The sequence below is a fragment of the Merops nubicus genome, unplaced genomic scaffold (genome assembly GCF_000691845.1).
Source record: "Merops nubicus isolate BGI_N331 unplaced genomic scaffold, ASM69184v1 scaffold450, whole genome shotgun sequence".
NCBI classification, from domain to species: domain Eukaryota; kingdom Metazoa; phylum Chordata; class Aves; order Coraciiformes; family Meropidae; genus Merops; species Merops nubicus.
The window spans coordinates 37,427-44,141 of record NW_008580711.1 but is presented as its reverse complement, the minus strand read 5'-3'; positions in this window follow the sequence as shown (position 1 = coordinate 44,141).

Here is a 6,715-nt window from a genome sequence, read left to right as displayed (position 1 = left end):
GCAGCGGGAATCCAAGGGAACTCATCTGTGAAACAGCAAGCCAGCCCCTCAGCTCAGAGCAAAGGTTGTCCTGGAAACCTGGAATGTGCTGTGCACTCAGGCTCTGCTGGCAGCCTGACAGCTCCAGTGCCCTTAGCCCCTGGGGCTGCCAGCTGCCCCCCACCACCCCCATCTCACCTTGACACCTTGGAGAGCACTGCCCTGCACAGCCCCACATGCCTGGGGCTGGTGCATCATTTGGGGCTAGGCCAAGGGAGGAAGGTCACTGCTGGGTGCTCTTCCTGCTCCCCCCCAGCCCTTTGGCTTGTCTCAGCACCCCCCTGGCCTCACTGTCAGCTCCTGATCCTCCACTGCCCATCCAGGTGGGCATCTGGCATCCTGGCAGCCACAGGCAGCCCTGAAACACCTCTCTTCAAAACTTCTGTGCAGCCTTTACAGACGTGGCAGGGTGGGAAGGAGCATCCTCACCCCTCCTGTGGGGAAAGCACAGAGCACTCAGCTCTTGAAAGGGAGCAAAAAAGTGCTGGGGAGAGAAACTGCAGGGCAGAGTCCCACTTCTGTGGCTTTAACTCAACATCCATGAGCAGAACCAGAGTAATTAACTAAAGCTTTGCTTTCTGGTGACCAAAAAGACCCAAACAGAGTAGGAAAAAGTGGGAATCACACCCATGTCATGTGAAAAAAAACCACTGGCTCCTAATGTTCAGCTAAAACAAAGAATCTGTCCATGCAATAACACACATGAACTGCAGGAAGGTGTCTGCTGGTTCACTGAAAGAGCAGGAATCATAAAATTGATATTAAGTGTTGCATTCATAAACTGTGTCTGCTCTGTGAGGCCCTGTCACTGGGTTCATTACACCTAAAGATCAGAACTCTGGTGCCACTTATCTCACAAGAAGCATTGTCTTGGCAGGAGCTGCCTCATAGAATCATAGAATCCTTTAGGTTGGAAGGGACCTCCAAGATCATCAATTCCAACCACTGAGCCATTAGGGCTCTAAAGTCCTCTGCTAAAACAGATCAGAATCTGTCAGGGTTGGAAGGGACCCCAAGGATCCCCCAGTTCCAACCCCTCTGCCATGAGCAGGGACACCTCCCACTAGATCAGGCTGCCCAGAGCCTCCTCCAGCCTGGCCTTAAAGACCCCCAGGGATGGGGCCTCAACCACCTCCCTGGGCAACCCATGCCAGGGTCTCACCACTCTCCTGGGGTAGACCTTCTTCCTCACATCCAGCCTGAATCTGCCCACTGCCAGCTTTGCCCCATTCCCCCTAGTTCTGTCACTACCTGATATCCTAAAAAGTCCCTCCCCAGCCTTCTTGTAGCCCCCCTAAGATCCTGGAAGGCCACAAGAAGGTCCCCGGGGAGCCTGCTCTTCTCCAGCCTGAACAGCCCCAACTCTCTCATCCAAGTAAACAGCAGAACCTGTGAGAGCCACCTAGCCTGCCACAAGGAGCTCCAGGGCTTGTTCACAGCAGATGCTCAGCCCCAGCCCGGGCACAGCCCTGAGTGGTCACCCCAACATCACACAGCAGAGACGTTGGGGTCCTCAAGCCGTTGGATTATTCTGCTCCCCAGCCTTGGGGTGGCAGGGAGGGCGATAAAGCAGGAGGTCTCTCTGTGAGGTGAGTGCCACCACGTCCATGCCCTGCTCTTTGGGATGCTGGCTGCAAAGCACCCACCGGGCCCCGGGGACGGGGCAGGTCCCGGGCCGGGGCTCGCTGGCAGCTCCTTGCACGGACACTCGTGTGCAGGAGAACCACGAGGTGGCACTAGCAACTTTTGCAGGCTGGTGGCTTCCCAGCGCTCTGCAGGGCTGTGCTCCTGCCAGAAATGCAGGTGCTCTGCGGTCACCCAGGCGTGCCCGGGGTGTCCCTCCTACCTGCTGGCCAGCTTTGGCCAATCCCATGGGCAGATATTGGCTCCACGGCCTCCACCGACCGTGCTGTTCTGCATTCTGTGCCTCACACATTCAGGAGGAGGAAAAAGGATTACAAGGACCACTGGTTCTAAAGTGAACCATGAGGGATGCAAAAGGCTGGGTGAAAGCAGAGACAGTTGTGAGGCTCTCCAGGACTCCAGATGCCCTTTCTGTGGCTAGATTGAAGCAACACTCTCTTAGCTGTAAATGGCTAAAGAAAAGTGAGCTGCTCTCCAGCTCCAAGGGCAGCCCCAGCACCTTTTGACTGGTTTCCAAACCCTTCAGACCTGTCCCATTGCTCACGGGCAGACCTCAGAGCAGCTGGCTGGGCTTCCCCCCTGAGCTGCTGCAGGGTCCTTCCTGCTCTAGGGCACCATTATCCTGTTTTCCAGGGGAGGCTGCTACCCCAAATAAGGTGAGGACTGTGTTGCAGCCCAGATGAGAGATGTTTCTACAGCACGACCCTGAGGGGCTGTTTCATCCGCAGTGGGAGCACAGGAGGATGCAGAGTTTGATGGGGTGGTGTTGGAGATGGAGAGGTCCAGGCTTGATATAGGCTCTTCCACCGTGGTAACAGTCCTCAGTGTGAAGAGCACCATGTAGTGTCTTGGAGAAAGACACTTGAGGAGATTCAAAACAGTCAACAAGCAACCAAACAACAGTGTCTCAACCTTCTCCCTGTGCCTCTTCCATCTACTCCATTCAACATTTCCCATCCCAAGACTCACAGGACCTTGCAGAGCTTTCCAGGTCAAGCAGGAAGCACCCAGTGAAACTCCCTTCAACACGACTGCCTGGGCACGTGGGGCAGGAATCCAGTGTTGCTCATGGCCATCAACAGCCATGGAGACCAAAGGAATGAGAAGAGATCCAACCAAAGCTGACCAATTGACAGAGGATGAATCCATTGGTAGCACGACGTAGCAGCTGGTCCCACAGTGATCTGAGCACTGGTTTTGGCTCAGGAAGTCTGGATTCTGGGTAAATTTAGCAGTTTATGATGAGTGCTGGAAGCTGGGCAAGGATGCCACGGGGAGGACTGCTCTGCACTCAGATGACACAGGCACAGATGAGAGAGAATTCATTATCTGAACAGAAATCATTTTGAGTTAGTTTGGAGAAGAATCAACATGGTTTTATACAGGGAAATCACACCTCATAAATCTATTACAGGCTTCAGAAGGTATCAACAAATAGGTGTACAGCTTAAAATGGCTTTTGAAAGTCCTTCCTCAAAGCCTGTTGAAGAAACCATGCTGTGATGGTGTAGGAGGGAAGGTTATGTGAATAAAGGGCTGATAAAAAGGCAGGAAACAGAAGGCAGAAATAAATAGCCAGTTCTGACAGGGGAAGGGGGTTGGCAGTGGAGTCATGCAGGGATTTGTACTCAGGCTTATGTTGTTCAGCAGGACTTAAACCTGGAAAAAGGGAGGGGGGGAGCTTTGTGACATGGGAGTTTGTCGAGGTTATTAAGCATCCAAGACAGTAAAAGATGATGAACAACTGGGGAAGCTGCAGAAGAGTGTCACAATCCACAGCAACTGATCAATAAAAAGGCAGCTGAAAATCAGTGTAGCCATTTCTAAAATTAATCCCATAAAAAAAAAAAAAGAGATCTAATTTTCCATACCTGGTAGCAGGCTCTGAAGTGACTTGTGCTGCTTGGGAATTGGACCTTGGGGCTGTATAAAGACCTATGAAAAGGGTACTCAGTAGTCAGTCAAAGCACAAGTCACATTACTAGGAAAGAAACAGGGAATAAAATGGGAAACACCTTCAAGCTGTTCTGAAAATCCACCATGCACCTACAGCTGCAGAACTGTGTGTGCTTAGGGACCCCCTGGCTCAAACAGCAAACAGCAGAATGGAGAAGAAAACACAGAAGGGCAACAAGGATGAACAAAAGCATGGAATGGTTTTCCTGTGAAGGAAAACTGACTAGATCAGGACTTCCCAGGTTGACAGGAGAGAAAAGAACAGAGGAATGTTGTGTAGAAAGCTATAAAACCATGAGAGGTGTGAAAATGGTGAAGAAGAAATGGTTGTTGGTCTCCCTAGAACTAACAGAGAGTATCAAGTCCACTCAGCAGGGGTAGGTCTGAGAGATCCTCCCTACACAACACGTAGTAGTTCCACATGCAGCAGTGGAACTCCCTGCCACAGGAGGCTGCAGATGATAAACTGGGCTCAGAAACCAACTGGACAAATTCAGGAGAGGAAAACCCATTTATGAAAGCACCACCTATGGCACCTCAGACCTTCCTGAGCCACAGAATCATTTGTACAGCCTTTTAGTGTGAGCTTTGGAAGGCAGCTCAGGTGTCCAGGCCAGGCCACTGCAGTTCCTGCTGCCTAGGCATGAAACTGTTTGCCTCAAAAAAGTTGCTCTGTAGAAAAGGATCTTGGGGTCCCAGTGCAGAGCAAGTTGAAGAGGAGCAGGCAGTGCCCCCTTGCAGTGATGAGGGCAGCTGCCTGCTGGGTGCTGTGAGCCAGAGGTGCCATCAGGGTGGTGGAAACAAGTCTTCCTGTCTCCTCAGCACTCTTCCAGCCACATCCAGAGTGCTGTGTAGATCCTGAGCTCTCCAGCATGAGAGATACTGACAAACTGGAGACAACTCAGATGGGCTGGAGCCACTGAGATGGTCAGGGAGCTACAGTGTAAGGAGAGGTCTTCCACCACCTAGAGGGGGATTATAGAGACAACAGAGTTTCTCAGAGATCCATGGCAAAACAGCACGAGGGAAAGACCCTAAGTTTGAACATGGGAAACTGTGAATGCAGATGAAGAAGTCATTCTTCACCAGGACAGTGCCTAAGCACCAGCACAGGTTGCTCAGAGACACTGTGAAATTGCCACCTTTGGATATTTTCAAACCTGACCAGACCAGGTCCAGAACAACCTGATTTAACTTCAAAGCTTTGAGGTTCAAGCCTGCTTTCAGCAGACACTTTGGACTAGATGATCTCCAGAGGCCTGTTCCAGCTCCTGATGTTTCTACAGTTCTGTAACTGCCATCTAAATAGATATAAAACTCATTTTGTTAAACCATAAACCCATAAGAATGAAACAAAGCCAAACCTACATAGCATTGCACGTGCAATGAAACGTTGACATGCAGACGTGTCCCAGGAGAGGAAGAAAAAACCCATCTAATAGATATCACCACACACTGCTGGAAACCACAGGAAGCACTATTCTGAAGCTCAACATACATGAAACAAAGCAAGGTGGGATTTAAGCAGGCAGGATTACCCCTGTGTGTCACAGCTCCTCTTTTATCATTCAGCTTTACTGGAGCACATGATTTACAACACCCCAGTGAGACTCAAAAAGATCTGGTCTACAGAAGCAAAGCTGAGTCCAATCTAAAAATATTTTTGCTATGTTTACTTTGTCATCATCCCACCAAGGTGCACTGCCAAGGGCTGGAGAGCTTGGGCTGCCACGTGCATTCTGAAGCCCAGTTACAACAGTCAGGGAGTCTGCAGTACTCCACAAATGAACACGCAGCAGGTTAAGCACAACTGACTTTTCACCTCTGTTTTATTTCACATTTTGGGGGTTGAGGAGAGAAAGTTCAGGGAAAACCTGCAGTTCTCAAATGCCATCGTTCATAATTTAACCAAAACAATAGGATACATAAGTAAAATGCCATCAAACTTGGGCCTATTCAACTCTCTGAAGAGATCAATCCCTTCTTCAATAATGGGAAGAGAATTAATGGTGCCTATCTTCAATGAAACACTCTTCAAAAATCTGGCTTGCTTTATTACAGACAAAAAGTTTCCTGTACACAATCATCTCTGGTTTTCCTGACAGCAGGACACTCAGTTCATTCCAACATTTGGTTACAAGCACCATGAATGTAAACAATTCAAACTTTCATTTCTATTGAAGTATCAGTAAACACAACATAAATACTTGGAGACAGAACCAGTGGAGGCTGCATAAATTCAGAGGCTGTGGAAACTCCTTTGGCTTTCTTTCCATCAGGATGAATGTGGTAAAATGTGGAGCTGAGTTGTTTGTGGAGCTGCTGGTTAATGCCACACAAGAGCCTCGTGCCTGACTGGCCTATCAGCTCAAACCAACTTCTGATTTCATGCCCAGATCATACCTTATCAATATTATTAAAATATTGTGAAAAAGCTTTTATTTATTTTTTTCTCCTGTTTCAAATAATGAACACTAAAGTTTTTAACAGAGCCAAAGCAAATTTATCCTGGTCCTTGTAGCTGGTGTTGATAAAATGCCTGTCCCATAAATACATGATTCTATTTTATAATTTATTTTTGTACTGTCATGAATATGGCAAAAAATAACAAGTTTAAACCTATGGAGCCTGACTGTCCCAGGCACTGCTGCTCATACAGTGCAAGTGGGTGGACAAAAAGTGCTGCTCTGACCTCACAGTGTTTTACAAGCCTTTTGACAGGGTACAAACAATACCATGGGGCACAATTTTGGATAAATCACGTCCCCTGTGTTCAGAGGGGGGTTGATCTAAAGGCCACAGAAGTCAGAGGAAAGACTGTGGGGATACTGAAGGTAAACACATGCACACCATGACAAATCCTTCACTGGGGCTATTTCTGGCCCCAGGCATTTCTTAAGAGAGTTTACCCAAAACTCCAGCAAGCCTAAACAGTCTGGAGGGCAGGAGGAGGCTGATTATCTCCTGTGCTCCCACAGCTTGGATAGATTTTCCTACTTATATGTTGTGTTTAGCACAAAAACCAAGGTCTACCTCTGGTTTGGGCTGTGATAGCATCTCCCAAAGAGGAGACCTG